Here is a 20,968-nt window from a genome sequence, read left to right as displayed (position 1 = left end):
GAGAACAATAGTACGTACAAGGTTTACGTAGATTTTACGTAAGTGTCCTTCACAAACCGAGGACAGTGGTACGCGGGGGTTTACGTAGGTTTTACGTAAGTGCCTGACACAACCCGAGGCAGTAGTGAGTATAAGTTTACGTATGTTTTACGTAAGTGTCCTTCGCAACCTGAGGACAGTGATGAGTGCAAGTATACGTAGGTTTTACGTATGTATCCTTCGCATCCGAGGACGATGGTATATAGTCTAGTAACCGTGTAAGTACAAGTATCTATTCAATCTCATTCCTTCAATCCCATTCCCAAACCCCGGGAATCCCATGCCTTGGTAAGAGTGTGAACTCACCTTGGTTTGCTCGGTATGTTATTGTGCTTCTAGTGTTAATTAATGGTTAGGTCCGTTACACACGACCTAAGGTACATTGCACATAAACTCGATGTAAGTGTTTACATTCAATTAGGGTTTACAATTCCTTGATGTCCAAACAATGTGTTTCAACTATACCATCATTATCGTAACTTCTTGAAATAGATGATAATTCGTTACTAGTTAAAGAGTTTCCAATGAATTGGATCCGCCTCGATTCGATCAATAATGGGATTCTTTGCTAGAGAAAGGTTATGTTGGGGGCTGAAGTGCAATGCCAGGACCTAAAAAGTATGAATGAAAATAAATGTTAATGCATAGATATATAATTGAAAAGACCAAATAGTAGCTCATGCATGTAAGTACCTGTCTGTTCATGTTGATGTACCTGAAAATCACCTTTTAGGGCAGGGTCCAAGAATACTACTGGATGCCTATATCATCACTATGATTAGCCCATACGGTTGGAAACCTATGCCATTAATATAATTTATATACATGCATACAAAAAGCTAAAACTAACAATACAACATACATATTTTGAAGCAGTCATCAAAATTTGGATGTGTGCTAATGCAAATGAAGATCCGGTCATGAAAATAAACAACATCAAAATAATCCAGATCTGCTGCATCAACTGACCTAGGTGTTGGATGCCTAGGTGGCATACAACCTAGCTCAAAACGGGAAACGGGCAAATGTATCACGTATGCTTTGACCAACTCGCATTGAAAGATTACTTGGACTGACTTCCGCCACGTAATCATTTGGTGGAGGCTCAGTGTGATGAAAATCAAACGACTTCATTAGCATGCACCCCTCTTAAACAAGTAATTACAAAGATAGCGTAAGTTCATAATAGTTTGCAGCATAACAACACTGTGTGTAATAAAGAAAGTATGTACGATATTACTAATACATATATAACATGAGATTCAAACTGTAGAATTCCTGATCCAAGATCCACATACAAAATGAAAGAATCTACAATATAAAACTGAAGAGCCTATCTTGTAATAGATCCTTTAAGTAATGAAATTTTAAGCTTTCAAGATAAAAGAAGAAAGCCTATAAAAATAAGGTAACTTAACTAAAAAGTTGCCACTTGTTATGAAATTATCAAATAAACAATTAACGAGATTAACCAAAAGGAGACATGTGCAGAGTTGTTATACATATAACAATCAGAGTGGAAAACACATATCCAAACCACCAGCAAACTATCCCTTAAAGTATTACTTAAACCTTTATACACTTCAAATATGTTGTCATCTCAGCCCAAGGCAAAACAAATGTTCTTCAATTCTGAATAAAAGGATGTAAACCAACTAAAAATACCGAAGGATTTTGAAGTGAAAAAAGTTCAGCCATACATATACAAGTTAATGATCATTTCATTTAGCAAATTTCAGGTCCATAGAAATAAGCATTGTTCACCAAAGATTGTTTGCTACCAAAGTTCCTCAATGAAGTAGTAAACAGGTTTTGGTGTGCAACATCAATCTAGAAAAATAAACAAACAAATAAACATGATCTTAAACAAACAAATAAACATGACCTCATAAGCTAAATATGTATAATGTATGATAGGTTAGTCAATGAAAGACAGACACACATACCTCAAAGGGTGTTGGGCTGGAACCATCCTCCGTCTCTAAAGTCATAAAGTAGAATACCTCCATCAAGAGATCTGCAGCCTCAGGTTCCGCATTATGCTGCAATGCAGATATAAGAGACGGAAAAAATATTCAGACAAAAAAAATAACACAAAAAATTAGGTGAAAAAATGACATCAAAGTAAATTAGAGCTCACTATAAAGAATTAAGCTTATTTGGTAAACGAGCCCAAACTTGAGCTTCACCGACCAAGCTCAAACGGGCTTGTGAGCCTATTATTTATAGTAATTATTATATATGAAAATATGATAAAGTGACTAAATTATATATACATATATTATGTTATATAAAAATTTATAAAAAATATTATATTTAATATAAATTATATAATAAATAATAAATGAGACAAGCCCGAGCTTCAAAAACTACCTACGAGCCCCCCTCGAGCTTTAGAAACAAAGCTCGAACCGAGCCAAGCTCGAGCTCTCATAAGTTAAACAAGTTTAAGCTCGATCCCAATCGAGCTCGGGATCGGCTTGACTCGTTATTTTTTTTCCAGTTTTTAAAAAACTATTTCAAATTTAAGGATAATATCTACTAACACCTAGGCTGCAGCCTGCAAGGCCATATAAATTATTATCCCAACGATATACTTTTTAATCATACTTTTTAATCTACTTTCCAACCAAGACTTTTCCTTTGTATACAAATATTCTCTTATATCCTCACCAGGTCATCAGGTTCTCAAGTCTCTCTTAACTACTAACATTAAGCAGCTTATTAAAATAAATCACGCATTCATCTTTATTTTGTTTATACTAAAGATAATTGAAAATATGAAATAATAATAAGAACTGACAATCTTATGAGTTTAGAATGTTAGTTTAGTCGCATGGTGCAACACTGAACTTTTGAAATAATCGAACAAACTTAAAGCTGGTTTCTGGATAGTTAGCCACACCACTTTTCTTGTTTGCAAAATAAAAAATCCTCACTGTTTCAAATGCCTTGAAAAGGACACATTTAAAAATAATAAAAAGTGATTACAATGTAGTAAAAATATAGAGGGTCAATGATATATAAACCCACAATCTTCATGATATTAATTTATTACACCTAATCGGATGGACCCAAATGCTCGATGGCAAGCGAAGTGAATATTAAATTTCACAATTCACCAATCCATAGTCTTTCTTGTCAACAAAGAAAGGCGGACACACACTTTTTTTTTTTTTTTAAACTAACAAAATTCAATAAAAATTTATAAATACAAAGGTTGATGTCCAGCTTCACCTTGTGTTGTCAAAAGCAAACAAGGCACATGCCTAGGCGCCCAAGCACAACCTTGCCACCTCGCCAGAATAGGCTCATTTTAAGGCCAAGTTCCAGCCTAATTTCAACTAGAAATCGCATGAGCAGGTTTGAGAAACAATTACACTAACAAGCATGGAATCAGTCTAAAACGACCCTAAACTACCTTCTTGAAGTGATACTATGTGTAATATCAATCATTGTATTACAAACATCAGATTCATGATTTGAATTTAATTCTGGCCCAAACACATAACAATCTAACAAGTGAATATTTAAATCTTTATAAGCAAATTAAATCAGGTTTGAGGTCCAAGTGTTTGTGCATCATATTAAATTATGGACTAAAACCTTATAATCATAAGCCAATTAAACTCAAATATATAATATATAGGAACAATTAAACTAACCTCATCAAATAATACTTAGTTTTGCTAGTCAAAAAGGGGTAGCGGCAGCTTGTTGCCGGTTTACCATCTATCTCGATGTAAATACTTGGATTTATTTAAATGTAACCCATTATTAACAAGGGTATTTTGATCTAAAAAAAATTAACAAACTAACAGAACTTAGTTGAATTCCAATTTTTTTTTTTACCTATTTATCTGAATTGAATTCCAGAAAAAACCAAAAAACAAAACCTCAAAGTAAACCAGAAATCAAGTGGAGCCAAAACAAAATGTCAGATGTTTTACCTATACATCATAAGACTTCTCAATTGAGCATCCATAAGCAGGCATGGTTATGTAGTTATAGATTATAGTCCTCTCTGCGTGTAAACAACATTTTACCATTAATCAATGCACATAATGTAATTATAAAGTTGGTTGAAGCATTTCATCAAACAATTAGTGAGCATCTTTGACCTTTCAGTTTTAAACAACAACACAAGAATTTTAAATCCAAAAATCTAATTTATTCAAACCAAACCATGAATCTATTCACGAAAGTCTATAACCAAGACATATTTATATAGAAAACAGAAAATAAAGAAAAAATGTGTAGATGCTTGATGGCATAAAATACCTTCATACCTTCAATGGAGAATTGGGGAATGACGACTTCAAATGTTCGGTCGACGATCGAAGCGATTCAGATATTGTACCGATTACAAATGTTGGAGCAGTAATCGCCACTAGTTGTCGCCCTTGTACGTAGTCGCTGTGTCTTGTCTTGTTTGGGGAGAGAAGATTCTATTTCCTGTGTATGAGACGTTGAATGGGAGGGAGGATAGAATTAGGTTTAGGAATGTGATGGAGGGAAAGAATTAGGTTTAGAATCATACTAGACGGGAAAGGAAATTGGGCAAAAATTTTATGGCGGAAATTTGTGAAAAAAGTTGGCGGGAAAAAGTAAAAAAACTAGAGGGCGAGTTTTAGGGGATTTAAAAATTTTCATAAGAGGTATGTGGATATTTTATTTTTTTTAGTGTCATACACAAAGTGCCATTAAAAATTTAAATTAATGGCATAAAAGCTAAATGCCCCTAAAAGTGTATGCTAAACAATAGTGACATACGCAAATTGCCATTAAAAACCTAGATTAGTGGCACAAAAGCTAAATGCCATTAAAATCGTGTGCCACTATATGGCATTTTTTTTGTAGTACCCCTAAGTATCATCCTTTACACAAAACACACACACCACATATAATTTACAGCTTCATCACTAAGTTCATGTATTTGTCAAATCATTCGTAAAATAACACATAAACATGCAACAATCACAATACACTTTATCAAGTCACAACGTATACAGTTACAAGGTAAACAAATTGTGTAAGTAAGCAACTAGACAAACAGTGAACGTGCAATAAATGCGAAAGTGGAATCTCAGAAACTCGAGTTGTCACATTATCCCCAATTTGAAAGAAATTTCGTCCCGAAATTTAGCATGCGGTTACTGAGGAAGCTAGTTAAGTTGTATCGTTTACTGGTTTTCCTGGGGTGTCACATCATCCCCCCGTTGACTTGGAATTTCGTCCCGAAATTCTGTAGTAGCTTCAGCCTCAGTAGTGGTTGCATGGTTTCCGAATAACTGGGGATACTTGAGTTCCATCTGGTCTTCTCGTTCCCAGGTATACTCTGGGCCACGACGGGAGTTCCAATGAACTCGTACAAGAGGTATTCTAGTGTTCTTGAGGACCTTAACGTCCCGGTCCGTGATTTCAACAGGTTCCTCAACGAAATGCAACTGTTCGTCGATGGTGAGTTCCTTCAGAGGAACTATGAGGGTCTCATCTGACAGACACTTCTTCAGATTCGACACGTGGAAAACGTTGTGAACTGCACCGAGTTCAGCTGGTAGGTTTAGTCTGTAGGCTACTTTGCCTATTCTTTCTATGATTTCGAACGGTCCAACATACCACGGAGTAAGTTTACCTCGTTTGCCAAAACGAACCACACCCTTCCAGGGTGAGACTTTAAGTAGCACTCGATCCCCAACTTGGAACTCGAGTGCCTTCCTGCGCTTGTCAGCGTAACTTTTCTGACGGTCACGAGCTGCCGCCATGCGTTGTCGTATCTGTGCTATTCGTTCAGTAGCATCAACTACCATTTCTGGACATGTGATTTGACTATCCCCCACCTCTGCCCAACAGAGAGGTGACCGGTATTTACGTCCGTACAATGCCTCGAATGGAGCGGCTTGTATGCTGGTGTGGTAACTGTTATTGTACGAGAACTCTACTAACGGAAGATGTTTTTCCCAGCTGTTGCCGAAATCGATAACACATGCCCGAAGCATGTTTTCAAGAGTTTGAATAGTGCGCTCAGACTGCCCATCCGTCTGAGGGTGATAAGCTGTGCTCATGTCTAATCGAGAGCCAAAAGATTTGTGCATTGCTTGCCATAGTTCTGAAGTGAATCGTGCATCACGATCAGAGATAACAGAGGTTGGCACTCCATGCCTCGAAACAACTTCTTTCAAGTAGACGTCTGCTAAGGTAGAGAACTTATCCGTTTCTTTGATAGCCAAGAAATGAGCCGACTTTGTGAGTCGATCTACGATCACCCAAATAGTATCATTCCCACGCTGGGATCTAGGCAGGCCAGTAACAAAATCCATGGAAATTTCTTCCCATTTCCACTGTGGTATCTTGGGTTGCTGAAGTAGGCTTGAGGGTTTCTGGTACTCCATCTTGACCCTCGCACAGGTTAACACTTGCCGACGTAAGTTGCTATGTGTGCTTTCATACTAGGCCACCAGTACGTAGTTCTAAGATCGTGGTACATTTTTTCCGAACCTGGATGTACCGAGTAGCGAGACTTGTGAGCTTCACAGAATCTGAAGAAAGAGACCCAGTGCTGAGAGTCCAGAAGTCAAGAACTTCCACAACATCTGCAGCTTAGAGACAACCATAGATTTCGTTGAAGACGTTGCTGAATTCAAGTCATGAAGACAATTTGATGGCATCAGTCTAGGGGGAGATTGTTAGGCCCTAAAGTGTAAGACTGACGCATCAAATTAATCCAACGGGCTATGGTTACGAACTGGGCTTTACCGGGTTAGTTAGTATTAGGTTGTGGACCTTTATAGGTCACTTGGGCCAAGCTTTAGGCCATGTGGGCCAAGCAGGCCCAAGGGGAGCCCATGTAGGGAAGTGGGCTTGACTTAGTATATAAACAAGTTTTCTACTTGTTTTAGGGTTAGAACTTCATTGTTACAGAATTCCTAGAGAGAGCTAGAGGAAGGCGATTTGGTTGTGATCACTTGTACTAGACGGTTTTGCTTATTCAAGTAATAGAATCGTGTGCAAGTGGTTAAAGGTGATTCGTTGTGTTCTTCGTTTTGGTTTGTTCTTCATATTTCGTGTTTATTCTTGAATCACATCAAGTTTGGATTCCGCACAAACTTGGTGTTGTTTGATATCATTGAAAGATCCGGTTAAACGGGACTTACAGGATTCAACCTTAGCTCATTCATTGAGAAGATCGAAGCACATGAACTAGAGTTGACAAAGATTAGAAAGATGAATTCTTCCAATGTTCAACAAGACGTTTCTTTATACTACAAAGGAAGTTCTCCGGCAACAACAAATCTGAGCCCAAAGATCCAGACAACCTTCAGTGCTGATTCCACATCCGGAGTTTCACCTGGCACATCAAGCAGCAATAATTCACCATTTGCAAGTTTTGAACCAAATCCTAGGGTTCAAAACTCACCAGATCAATCTTATACCCAAAGTTCGTCAGGATCAAACAGTCAAAGTCAAGGTCCAGGAATTCTGTGCAACATTGCGGTGAATATAAAGAATGCTCAAGACTTTACTGAATCTGTCACACCCCCAAAATCCACATGCGGAGTACCACCGCTTGGGAGGGTGACTGACCAGGATCAAGCCACCAATCATATAGAACAATGTAAATAGTAAAAGTAAATGTAATTTAACCAAACCAATCCATATGAAAGGTGTTCAAAACATAAGTATAAATTCAAAGTTTAGCAGAAGCATATGAGTAAAAGCCCAACATAAATAAAGTATGTAATGTCATAATGTTTAATCAAAGTAATCACGATCCTTGTTCACAACGACCGCGGCTCCCAGTGCAAGCTCCATGTATTCCTAACGACCTGCAAGGCATGTAACAGAGAGTCAACAACTAGTTGAGCGAGTTCACAGTAAGTAAGTTCGTAATAGTAAGTCTGTTCCGTAACGGGTGGCCCTACTAGGCCGATAGTATGTTCTATTAATGGGGGCTTCCCATGTTTGCATATACACTAGACTATTTGTAACCATAAGTGTTCTTCTTAACCCGAGAACAATAGTACGTACAAGGTTTACGTAGATTTTACGTAAGTGTCCTTCACAAACCGAGGACAGTGGTACGCGGGGGTTTACGTAGGTTTTACGTAAGTGCCTGACACAACCCGAGGCAGTAGTGAGTATAAGTTTACGTATGTTTTACGTAAGTGTCCTTCGCAACCTGAGGACAGTGATGAGTGCAAGTATACGTAGGTTTTACGTATGTATCCTTCGCATCCGAGGACGATGGTATATAGTCTAGTAACCGTGTAAGTACAAGTATCTATTCAATCTCATTCCTTCAATCCCATTCCCAAACCCCGGGAATCCCATGCCTTGGTAAGAGTGTGAACTCACCTTGGTTTGCTCGGTATGTTATTGTGCTTCTAGTGTTAATTAATGGTTAGGTCCGTTACACACGACCTAAGGTACATTGCACATAAACTCGATGTAAGTGTTTACATTCAATTAGGGTTTACAATTCCTTGATGTCCAAACAATGTGTTTCAACTATACCATCATTATCGTAACTTCTTGAAATAGATGATAATTCGTTACTAGTTAAAGAGTTTCCAATGAATTGGATCCGCCTCGATTCGATCAATAATGGGATTCTTTGCTAGAGAAAGGTTATGTTGGGGGCTGAAGTGCAATGCCAGGACCTAAAAAGTATGAATGAAAATAAATGTTAATGCATAGATATATAATTGAAAAGACCAAATAGTAGCTCATGCATGTAAGTACCTGTCTGTTCATGTTGATGTACCTGAAAATCACCTTTTAGGGCAGGGTCCAAGAATACTACTGGATGCCTATATCATCACTATGATTAGCCCATACGGTTGGAAACCTATGCCATTAATATAATTTATATACATGCATACAAAAAGCTAAAACTAACAATACAACATACATATTTTGAAGCAGTCATCAAAATTTGGATGTGTGCTAATGCAAATGAAGATCCGGTCATGAAAATAAACAACATCAAAATAATCCAGATCTGCTGCATCAACTGACCTAGGTGTTGGATGCCTAGGTGGCATACAACCTAGCTCAAAACGGGAAACGGGCAAATGTATCACGTATGCTTTGACCAACTCGCATTGAAAGATTACTTGGACTGACTTCCGCCACGTAATCATTTGGTGGAGGCTCAGTGTGATGAAAATCAAACGACTTCATTAGCATGCACCCCTCTTAAACAAGTAATTACAAAGATAGCGTAAGTTCATAATAGTTTGCAGCATAACAACACTGTGTGTAATAAAGAAAGTATGTACGATATTACTAATACATATATAACATGAGATTCAAACTGTAGAATTCCTGATCCAAGATCCACATACAAAATGAAAGAATCTACAATATAAAACTGAAGAGCCTATCTTGTAATAGATCCTTTAAGTAATGAAATTTTAAGCTTTCAAGATAAAAGAAGAAAGCCTATAAAAATAAGGTAACTTAACTAAAAAGTTGCCACTTGTTATGAAATTATCAAATAAACAATTAACGAGATTAACCAAAAGGAGACATGTGCAGAGTTGTTATACATATAACAATCAGAGTGGAAAACACATATCCAAACCACCAGCAAACTATCCCTTAAAGTATTACTTAAACCTTTATACACTTCAAATATGTTGTCATCTCAGCCCAAGGCAAAACAAATGTTCTTCAATTCTGAATAAAAGGATGTAAACCAACTAAAAATACCGAAGGATTTTGAAGTGAAAAAAGTTCAGCCATACATATACAAGTTAATGATCATTTCATTTAGCAAATTTCAGGTCCATAGAAATAAGCATTGTTCACCAAAGATTGTTTGCTACCAAAGTTCCTCAATGAAGTAGTAAACAGGTTTTGGTGTGCAACATCAATCTAGAAAAATAAACAAACAAATAAACATGATCTTAAACAAACAAATAAACATGACCTCATAAGCTAAATATGTATAATGTATGATAGGTTAGTCAATGAAAGACAGACACACATACCTCAAAGGGTGTTGGGCTGGAACCATCCTCCGTCTCTAAAGTCATAAAGTAGAATACCTCCATCAAGAGATCTGCAGCCTCAGGTTCCGCATTATGCTGCAATGCAGATATAAGAGACGGAAAAAATATTCAGACAAAAAAAATAACACAAAAAATTAGGTGAAAAAATGACATCAAAGTAAATTAGAGCTCACTATAAAGAATTAAGCTTATTTGGTAAACGAGCCCAAACTTGAGCTTCACCGACCAAGCTCAAACGGGCTTGTGAGCCTATTATTTATAGTAATTATTATATATGAAAATATGATAAAGTGACTAAATTATATATACATATATTATGTTATATAAAAATTTATAAAAAATATTATATTTAATATAAATTATATAATAAATAATAAATGAGACAAGCCCGAGCTTCAAAAACTACCTACGAGCCCCCCTCGAGCTTTAGAAACAAAGCTCGAACCGAGCCAAGCTCGAGCTCTCATAAGTTAAACAAGTTTAAGCTCGATCCCAATCGAGCTCGGGATCGGCTTGACTCGTTATTTTTTTTCCAGTTTTTAAAAAACTATTTCAAATTTAAGGATAATATCTACTAACACCTAGGCTGCAGCCTGCAAGGCCATATAAATTATTATCCCAACGATATACTTTTTAATCATACTTTTTAATCTACTTTCCAACCAAGACTTTTCCTTTGTATACAAATATTCTCTTATATCCTCACCAGGTCATCAGGTTCTCAAGTCTCTCTTAACTACTAACATTAAGCAGCTTATTAAAATAAATCACGCATTCATCTTTATTTTGTTTATACTAAAGATAATTGAAAATATGAAATAATAATAAGAACTGACAATCTTATGAGTTTAGAATGTTAGTTTAGTCGCATGGTGCAACACTGAACTTTTGAAATAATCGAACAAACTTAAAGCTGGTTTCTGGATAGTTAGCCACACCACTTTTCTTGTTTGCAAAATAAAAAATCCTCACTGTTTCAAATGCCTTGAAAAGGACACATTTAAAAATAATAAAAAGTGATTACAATGTAGTAAAAATATAGAGGGTCAATGATATATAAACCCACAATCTTCATGATATTAATTTATTACACCTAATCGGATGGACCCAAATGCTCGATGGCAAGCGAAGTGAATATTAAATTTCACAATTCACCAATCCATAGTCTTTCTTGTCAACAAAGAAAGGCGGACACACACTTTTTTTTTTTTTTTTAAACTAACAAAATTCAATAAAAATTTATAAATACAAAGGTTGATGTCCAGCTTCACCTTGTGTTGTCAAAAGCAAACAAGGCACATGCCTAGGCGCCCAAGCACAACCTTGCCACCTCGCCAGAATAGGCTCATTTTAAGGCCAAGTTCCAGCCTAATTTCAACTAGAAATCGCATGAGCAGGTTTGAGAAACAATTACACTAACAAGCATGGAATCAGTCTAAAACGACCCTAAACTACCTTCTTGAAGTGATACTATGTGTAATATCAATCATTGTATTACAAACATCAGATTCATGATTTGAATTTAATTCTGGCCCAAACACATAACAATCTAACAAGTGAATATTTAAATCTTTATAAGCAAATTAAATCAGGTTTGAGGTCCAAGTGTTTGTGCATCATATTAAATTATGGACTAAAACCTTATAATCATAAGCCAATTAAACTCAAATATATAATATATAGGAACAATTAAACTAACCTCATCAAATAATACTTAGTTTTGCTAGTCAAAAAGGGGTAGCGGCAGCTTGTTGCCGGTTTACCATCTATCTCGATGTAAATACTTGGATTTATTTAAATGTAACCCATTATTAACAAGGGTATTTTGATCTAAAAAAAATTAACAAACTAACAGAACTTAGTTGAATTCCAATTTTTTTTTTTACCTATTTATCTGAATTGAATTCCAGAAAAAACCAAAAAACAAAACCTCAAAGTAAACCAGAAATCAAGTGGAGCCAAAACAAAATGTCAGATGTTTTACCTATACATCATAAGACTTCTCAATTGAGCATCCATAAGCAGGCATGGTTATGTAGTTATAGATTATAGTCCTCTCTGCGTGTAAACAACATTTTACCATTAATCAATGCACATAATGTAATTATAAAGTTGGTTGAAGCATTTCATCAAACAATTAGTGAGCATCTTTGACCTTTCAGTTTTAAACAACAACACAAGAATTTTAAATCCAAAAATCTAATTTATTCAAACCAAACCATGAATCTATTCACGAAAGTCTATAACCAAGACATATTTATATAGAAAACAGAAAATAAAGAAAAAATGTGTAGATGCTTGATGGCATAAAATACCTTCATACCTTCAATGGAGAATTGGGGAATGACGACTTCAAATGTTCGGTCGACGATCGAAGCGATTCAGATATTGTACCGATTACAAATGTTGGAGCAGTAATCGCCACTAGTTGTCGCCCTTGTACGTAGTCGCTGTGTCTTGTCTTGTTTGGGGAGAGAAGATTCTATTTCCTGTGTATGAGACGTTGAATGGGAGGGAGGATAGAATTAGGTTTAGGAATGTGATGGAGGGAAAGAATTAGGTTTAGAATCATACTAGACGGGAAAGGAAATTGGGCAAAAATTTTATGGCGGAAATTTGTGAAAAAAGTTGGCGGGAAAAAGTAAAAAAACTAGAGGGCGAGTTTTAGGGGATTTAAAAATTTTCATAAGAGGTATGTGGATATTTTATTTTTTTTAGTGTCATACACAAAGTGCCATTAAAAATTTAAATTAATGGCATAAAAGCTAAATGCCCCTAAAAGTGTATGCTAAACAATAGTGACATACGCAAATTGCCATTAAAAACCTAGATTAGTGGCACAAAAGCTAAATGCCATTAAAATCGTGTGCCACTATATGGCATTTTTTTTGTAGTACCCCTAAGTATCATCCTTTACACAAAACACACACACCACATATAATTTACAGCTTCATCACTAAGTTCATGTATTTGTCAAATCATTCGTAAAATAACACATAAACATGCAACAATCACAATACACTTTATCAAGTCACAACGTATACAGTTACAAGGTAAACAAATTGTGTAAGTAAGCAACTAGACAAACAGTGAACGTGCAATAAATGCGAAAGTGGAATCTCAGAAACTCGAGTTGTCACATTATCCCCAATTTGAAAGAAATTTCGTCCCGAAATTTAGCATGCGGTTACTGAGGAAGCTAGTTAAGTTGTATCGTTTACTGGTTTTCCTGGGGTGTCACATCATCCCCCCGTTGACTTGGAATTTCGTCCCGAAATTCTGTAGTAGCTTCAGCCTCAGTAGTGGTTGCATGGTTTCCGAATAACTGGGGATACTTGAGTTCCATCTGGTCTTCTCGTTCCCAGGTATACTCTGGGCCACGACGGGAGTTCCAATGAACTCGTACAAGAGGTATTCTAGTGTTCTTGAGGACCTTAACGTCCCGGTCCGTGATTTCAACAGGTTCCTCAACGAAATGCAACTGTTCGTCGATGGTGAGTTCCTTCAGAGGAACTATGAGGGTCTCATCTGACAGACACTTCTTCAGATTCGACACGTGGAAAACGTTGTGAACTGCACCGAGTTCAGCTGGTAGGTTTAGTCTGTAGGCTACTTTGCCTATTCTTTCTATGATTTCGAACGGTCCAACATACCACGGAGTAAGTTTACCTCGTTTGCCAAAACGAACCACACCCTTCCAGGGTGAGACTTTAAGTAGCACTCGATCCCCAACTTGGAACTCGAGTGCCTTCCTGCGCTTGTCAGCGTAACTTTTCTGACGGTCACGAGCTGCCGCCATGCGTTGTCGTATCTGTGCTATTCGTTCAGTAGCATCAACTACCATTTCTGGACATGTGATTTGACTATCCCCCACCTCTGCCCAACAGAGAGGTGACCGGTATTTACGTCCGTACAATGCCTCGAATGGAGCGGCTTGTATGCTGGTGTGGTAACTGTTATTGTACGAGAACTCTACTAACGGAAGATGTTTTTCCCAGCTGTTGCCGAAATCGATAACACATGCCCGAAGCATGTTTTCAAGAGTTTGAATAGTGCGCTCAGACTGCCCATCCGTCTGAGGGTGATAAGCTGTGCTCATGTCTAATCGAGAGCCAAAAGATTTGTGCATTGCTTGCCATAGTTCTGAAGTGAATCGTGCATCACGATCAGAGATAACAGAGGTTGGCACTCCATGCCTCGAAACAACTTCTTTCAAGTAGACGTCTGCTAAGGTAGAGAACTTATCCGTTTCTTTGATAGCCAAGAAATGAGCCGACTTTGTGAGTCGATCTACGATCACCCAAATAGTATCATTCCCACGCTGGGATCTAGGCAGGCCAGTAACAAAATCCATGGAAATTTCTTCCCATTTCCACTGTGGTATCTTGGGTTGCTGAAGTAGGCTTGAGGGTTTCTGGTACTCCATCTTGACCCTCGCACAGGTTAAACACTTGCCGACGTAAGTTGCTATGTGTGCTTTCATACTAGGCCACCAGTACGTAGTTCTAAGATCGTGGTACATTTTTTCCGAACCTGGATGTACCGAGTAGCGAGACTTGTGAGCTTCATCCATTACCAGCTCGCGTAAATTGCCATAATGTGGAACCCAAATGCGTCCTGTTACATATTAGGCGTCGTCTTCCCTTTGTTCTAATCGTTGCAGTGAGCCGCGTAAGGCTTCAGCCCTTACGTTTTCTGGTTTCAATGCCTCCACCAGAGCATCTCGTATCTGTGCAGGAAGACTAGACTGAATTGTGAGTTGCAAGGCTCGTACACGCCTAGGTACAGTATCCTTTCGACTGAGAGCGTCAGCTACAACATTGGCTTTGCCTGGATGATACTTGATGGCACATTCATAATCGTTCAGTAGTTCAACCCACCACTGCAGGCTGTCAGTTCTTCGGAACTCGACTAGTCACTTGGCAGTGCAAGAAACAAACCTCAATAGCGCTCTCCACGTGCGAGGCTAAATATGTTTCGGCCTCAAGTTGTTGCTCTCAGATCCTTTGGATCCAACAGCAGATGCGAGACTTTGGTTTCCAGTTCTTGGACACGCCTATATTTGTGGACAATGAAGCAGCGATAAACATAACGAAAAACCCGGTTCACCATTCTAAAACAAAGCATATTGAAATACGACATCATTTCATCCGTGATTGTCACGAGAAGAAATTGATTCGCATCAAACATATACACACCGATGAACAGAGGGCTGATTTTTACACCAAACGGTTTGATAAAAGGAGATTTAACTATCTTTTAAAATTAAATGGGTTAAAAAATTTGCTTTCTGGGAGGGTTGTTGAATGTGAAGCCGAGGAGGACGGCGATCTGATGTGATCCGCGTCATGTTGTCAAAGTTTCTCCACAGTTTATTTTCTGCTTTTGATAAAAACAAAACCTCAAAAATATGTTTTTGTTTTTAGGGGGAGAAAATTTGCAGAAAAATCCAAAAACATGATATAATTTCAAAATCCAAAATCATTAGAAAATCTGAAAAATCCAAAAACATTGAAAAAAATGAAAAAGAGTTTGTGTAAAAAGGGGAAATGATAGTACATCAGCTAGACAGATGCAGTACGCTAAAGAATTGTAAAGTTAAAATGTGTTAAGCAGTATTGCAAATGATGTGTCGATAGGTTTTTGCACATTTAGTAGATTTGTTTGGGATATAAACAAAAATAACAACTTGCTTTTGCGTGGGGAACATCTCCAGGATATATAGGTAACCCCTGAAATCTTGTTTGAAAAATCCTATTTCTGACATACTAGGTCTTTGTACGTGATGATATATGGGGTATTATACCAGGACTTCTGATTTTGCGGAAGCAATAGCCTAGTCCTCGTATAATACTCTGCACAGCTTTATTCGTAAAGCCTCCCCTCAGTATAAAAAATGATGAAACATTGCAAAATGCTAATCATGTGCTGTTGTAAAAAAGATTCCCTAAAGGGAACCCACCTAAAGTCGAGCCGTCATCTCTCTGTACGAACAGGAGTTCTAGCCTGAGCTCTCACGGTCTCGCATTCACCCAATTACAGATATCATTAGTGTGCACTCACCTGTAAGTGTGAATATAGTGATCTGGATACGGGAGTATATACTGAGGTGGTACATGCGTAAAAGTCAAGATCTTAAAACACTTAATCCGTATCCTGAACAGATTGAACTTTGTGTAAAAATTTAAGAGGGTCGGTATATCGACAATCAAAGCAAATTGTTTGATGCTGTGTATGAAATAAAAGCTTAACGGTACTCGTATCTTGTCGGCAGCTGATATGATCCCCTAACACGCTCACAAAAATATTGTGTGAACAGTTTGTTGCTTATCAAAAACTCAAAAAGATTGTCTGTTTGTTTAGCATTTTATAAAATCCAAAAAGATTTGCATTTCATCTTATTTTCGACAACGGACGTTGGGGATCAGATGATCAAAGTCTTATGTGCTGAACATGTTTGGATCATGAGGGTTGGGTAAGCAAAAGATTGAGAAAGTGATTGGTAATTGCTTGAAAGTTTAAATGTTCATTAAGTAGAACTAAAATATGTTTCAGAAAATCAGCATCTTCCTAAACTGGTCAGCCAAGGTCATTAACTTGGACTTGGCAGGCTAAACAGTTGACCAGGATCATTAACTTAGACTTGGTTAACTGGGTGTGGCGGTAAAATCTCAAAAAATTAAAAATTTAAAAATTTTGAAAAATGGGATTTTCAAACGAAATTACTATTTCGCACGAAATAGTAATTCCGCTTGAAATGTGATTTCTCTTGAACATGTAATTTCGTTTGAAAATGCATCACTGCCTATTTTGCACGAAATTAGGCTGTCTATAAATAGATGGGTGATTTTGCTTGAAGGCATCAGTCTCGTTATTTCGCACCAGACCCTCTGTCAGGCGATTTCACGCGAAATACTCAAAACCATCGATTTAAGCCGTCATAATGCCCAATTGTTGTTTGTTATTTGATTTTAAGTTGGTATGCTCAACTTATAATCATGGGAAGGTAAGATTCAGGGTTATTTGGACTGATTTCGTTTGAACGGCGATGAACAGGATCGAAAACTTAGATCTAGGGTTTGTTTGTGGGTAAAAATGACCGATTAACACATTAATGAACTCGGAATGTGTTACAGATCTAATTTAGGGTATCAATTTGAATAAAAAATGTCTGTTTTCGTTTGATGTCGGTAGATCTGATAGGTTGAGTGTAGATCTAGGTCGATTTTGTGGTTAAAACTGAACAATAAACGGACCCTTGTGCTCGGAAATCATCATAGATTAAACCCAGTTCATCAATTTTATCATCTGATCATGATTATAATGTTGCCATTTTCAAACGAAATAACAGGTAATTTCGCACGAAATAGCACACTGATGAAAGTGTCTATTTCGCACGAAATAACTATTTCGTTCCAAATGTGATTTCGTTTGAAATATGCTATTTCGTTTCAAATATGATTTCGTTTGAAACATGTAATTTCTTTTTAAAATGTGATTTCGTTTCAAAAAGTGATTTCGCTCCAAATTGTTATTTCGCATAAGATGTAATTTCGTTTGAGACTTGATTTCGTTTGAAATGTCATTTCATGTGAAAGTGTATTTTTGTTTGAACTGATTTCGCATGAATGTAGTGTTTTGATGAAATTTTTAAAAGTGTTTAACTTGATTGTATGTTGTTGTTTTTTAGGCGTCGAATGTGTTATTTGATCCATTACACAACATATGTTGTGTGTATGATAAGGAGATACCGAAGATGGCTGAATTCACAAGTATTTTGGAGTTTATGGGAAGATTGCCGATACAGAAAGCATTGACAAATCAACATCTGGTTTTCAAATCACACATTGAAAGATTCTGGAAAAAATGCAACTTATGATGAAGAATACAAGACGATAAATTCAATTGTGAGTTTGAATGGAGAAGACAAACCAATCATCATCACTGAACAACTTGTACGTGAAGTGATCAACTTTCCGGATGATGAAAACTCTCCAACAAAGTTCCCAGAGAGAATGGTAAGAGGATGTATGCTGCGGATAGGTTACAATGGTACACTAAACAAGGCCAATTACTTGAAAGCATGTTTTCCAAAGTCTTACAAGTTTGTTATACATTCTGTATTGCATGCTCTCAGTCACAGGAAGGGAGGATACGATGTGATGAGGGATCATCAGATGAATATGGTGACGGCACTCGTCCTAAACAAGAAGTATAACTTTTCAAAGATTGTGTTCCATTACATGGTAGAAAACATCACTTCGAAAAGCAAGACTTGGATTTATCCACGATTTGTTCAAATGATGTTAGACCATGCGTATCCTGAATTGGAGAGAGATGAAAAGAATGATTTGTTAGTATTATACCATATGGATAATGAGTCTTTGAAACAATTGGCCAGGTATCACCCAAACCATCCAGAGCCAAAGACAAAAGCTGAATTCTTTGGTTTCATCAAAGACAAAAATTATGTTGATCCAGATCCGGTTGATCATCAAAGATGGAGAAATGACGAGGAAATGAAAGAAGCAGGTTATGCAGCAGAGTTGAAAATTCTTGAAAATTTCAAAGATACAAGGAATGAATGGTTTGTGAAAGAGGAGAAAAAGAAGAAGAGTAGAAAAGCAACTCCAAAAGTTCAAACTGAGGACGGTTCATCTTCTCAACCAAAGAAACGTCGAAAGAAAAGTGTTGAGACTATGCTTGTTGATGAATCAGAGGAGGAAGATGAAGCTGAAGCTGAAGGTGAAATTGAAGCTGAAACTGAAGTTCATGTTGAAGGAGATGCTCGTTTATCTCCTAATTCTTCAGAGTTTTTGAAATCTCTTAATGCCTATAATGCTGAAAAAGAAAAGGCAGCTGGTGAGGAAGAAGGTGACGATTTAGGGAAAAGTTCGTCAAGTTCATCTGATGAAGAAATTGATGAAACAGAACGTGCAAAGAGAATTAAAGCTGAAATTGAGAAAGAGAAACAGTTGAAAAGAAAGAGGAGAGAGGAGAAGGATGATGATGTGTACATTCCGTCTCCTGAACATGTTCCATAATCTCAAACACCTCCATCATCTGGTGGTAGGAAGAAAGCTAGTGCTAGAAAGCGTGTGGTTCCTACACAAGCAGCAAGAAGAAAGTTGATTGTTAGACTGCCTAAACGTACACCAAAATCAAAACAACCTACACCACCACCATCACCACCACCTGAACCATCACCACCTAAATCACCACATAAGTCTCCTCCAAAACAACCTACACCACCACCATCACCTCCACCACATCTTTCACCACTACATCTATCACCACCACATTTATCACCACCACACCAAACACCAATCCAAGAACAATCTATTCTTACTTCACAGCAAATTTTTCAAACACCACCATCCACACAACCACCTGTCCAAACTACACCTGGTTCTTCTGGTTACAAAACTTTTCCAAATATTCCGGAAGGTATTACTCTTGAAGAAATTGGAGATTTCAGTTTTGCTAATGATGAACAGGTGAAGAGGTTAGAAAGGAAAGTTGAAGAGGTGCTGGTTGAAAACAAGAAGTTGTTAGATCGTGAGAAAAAGCTTGAGAAGCATGTAAAGTCTGTGGAAGCTGAAAATTCATCATTGTTAAAGAAAGTTGAAGCTGACCAGACTGAGATTGATATTCTGAAAGTTAAAGTTGCAGAGTTTGAGGAAGAGAAAGCACGCAGAGATGAGCAGAACAAGTACTTTGAGTTAAAAAATAAAGAGTTGGAAGCTGCTAAAGCAATGAAAGAACACGAGATATACATGATGAGTAAAGTGTTAGAAAACATGCTTGGAAAGACTGTTGAGCAGAGATTTGAAGAGATTGAAGTAGAAGAGGTTAGGGCTCGACGGCAAGCTGAAATTTATGCAAAGATGAAGTATAAAGGCAAGGGTGTTGAAGGTGTTTCGGATATTGCTGAAAGGACAATAGTTCCATCTGGTGTTTCTGAGTCTCATATCCAAAATCCTCGTCCTATATCAGTAGTGTCTGCTATTTTTGAGGAAGACGTGTTGATTGATGACGTCATTAATGATGTAGATGATGATGAAGAGGATGATGATGAAGAGTATGATGATGAAGAAAAAGTAGATGATGCAGATGATGTATTTTATGCAAGCAGTCACAGTGATGATGATGATGATAAAGGAGGTACTGGTGTCAAAGTTACTGAAGCATCGAATGAACAAATTGTTGATGATTTTCTTCACGATGATGAAAATGAAGAAGCTGAGGATGCTACAGGTGAGGGGGAGCACGTGGATTATCAAAATGTTGATAAAGTTGAAAAGTTGATTCTACGTCTAGAGCCTGAGGTAGAGGAAGGAGAAATCAGGCATACGTACACAATGGCTGAGATTATTGAGTTGACAAGGATTGATGATTCTAACTTCAAGTTTGACTTTGAAGAAGAGTTGAATGCATTTGATATCAACCAACAGCCCGACTATGAGTACAAGTATGTTGTAGAGGCAGACATCTATGATAGGGTTGAGGTTGAAGATTGTAGTGAAGAAGAAAGTGTAACTGAAGACACTTCTAACTTTCCAACGCTTGTTGAGTTTTTCAGTCAAGCAAACGTAGATGAATTGAGGAGGAAAGTTGCTGAATGTCTGCAAGACAAGAACTTTGATGGTACAACAAAAGATGCACAACGCGAAGAACGCAAAAAGTGGTTTAGAAAAGACACAGAAAGAAAATTCAAGTGGCCATTGAAGTATTATAAAAGAACAGGGATGTGTCACTTGGGGATATTATCAGTTGGGGATTCTTGCCTCAAGTTAATGCGTATGCTATTCGACGAGAATTTGGGGTGCAATATTTTGAGTATATCCAGGATATCATGTCACTACCATGGTGGAATGTGGAAGAATTGTCGAAAGTGAGAACTTTGGATTACC

At 37.3% G+C, this 20,968-nt stretch overlaps 2 long non-coding RNA genes across 10 annotated transcripts; both read right to left on the bottom strand.

Annotated features, from left to right (window-relative positions):
- Window positions 1-428: 428 nt before the first annotated feature.
- On the bottom strand, window positions 429-4,607 carry LOC110911966. Of its 5 annotated transcripts, none has more exons than XR_002577528.2 (6): window positions 4,321-4,607; window positions 3,990-4,063; window positions 1,986-2,081; window positions 902-1,187; window positions 733-800; window positions 429-650 (listed from the first exon to the last, which is right to left on the bottom strand). It is a non-coding gene; the product is annotated as an uncharacterized LOC110911966 (long non-coding RNA). The 5 variants fall into 5 exon arrangements; XR_002577529.2 differs by having other exon boundaries at window positions 733-838; window positions 4,329-4,607; XR_002577531.2 differs by having other exon boundaries at window positions 733-838; window positions 1,009-1,187; window positions 4,329-4,606.
- Window positions 4,608-8,477: 3,870 nt separating this feature from the next.
- LOC110911964 lies at window positions 8,478-12,657 on the bottom strand. 5 transcript variants are annotated; one of them, XR_002577518.2, is made up of 6 exons: window positions 12,371-12,657; window positions 12,040-12,113; window positions 10,035-10,130; window positions 8,951-9,236; window positions 8,782-8,849; window positions 8,478-8,699 (listed from the first exon to the last, which is right to left on the bottom strand). It is a non-coding gene; the product is annotated as an uncharacterized LOC110911964 (long non-coding RNA). The 5 variants fall into 5 exon arrangements; XR_002577519.2 differs by having other exon boundaries at window positions 8,782-8,887; window positions 12,379-12,657; XR_002577521.2 differs by having other exon boundaries at window positions 8,782-8,887; window positions 9,058-9,236; window positions 12,379-12,656.
- Between the last annotated feature and the right edge of the window lie 8,311 nt (window positions 12,658-20,968).

This window comes from Helianthus annuus, chromosome 15 (genome assembly GCF_002127325.2).
Source record: "Helianthus annuus cultivar XRQ/B chromosome 15, HanXRQr2.0-SUNRISE, whole genome shotgun sequence".
In the NCBI taxonomy this organism is placed as follows: Eukaryota; Viridiplantae; Streptophyta; class Magnoliopsida; order Asterales; family Asteraceae; genus Helianthus; species Helianthus annuus.
The sequence above is the reverse complement of the archived record's forward strand: the minus strand, read 5'-3'. Positions and strand labels throughout refer to the sequence as shown.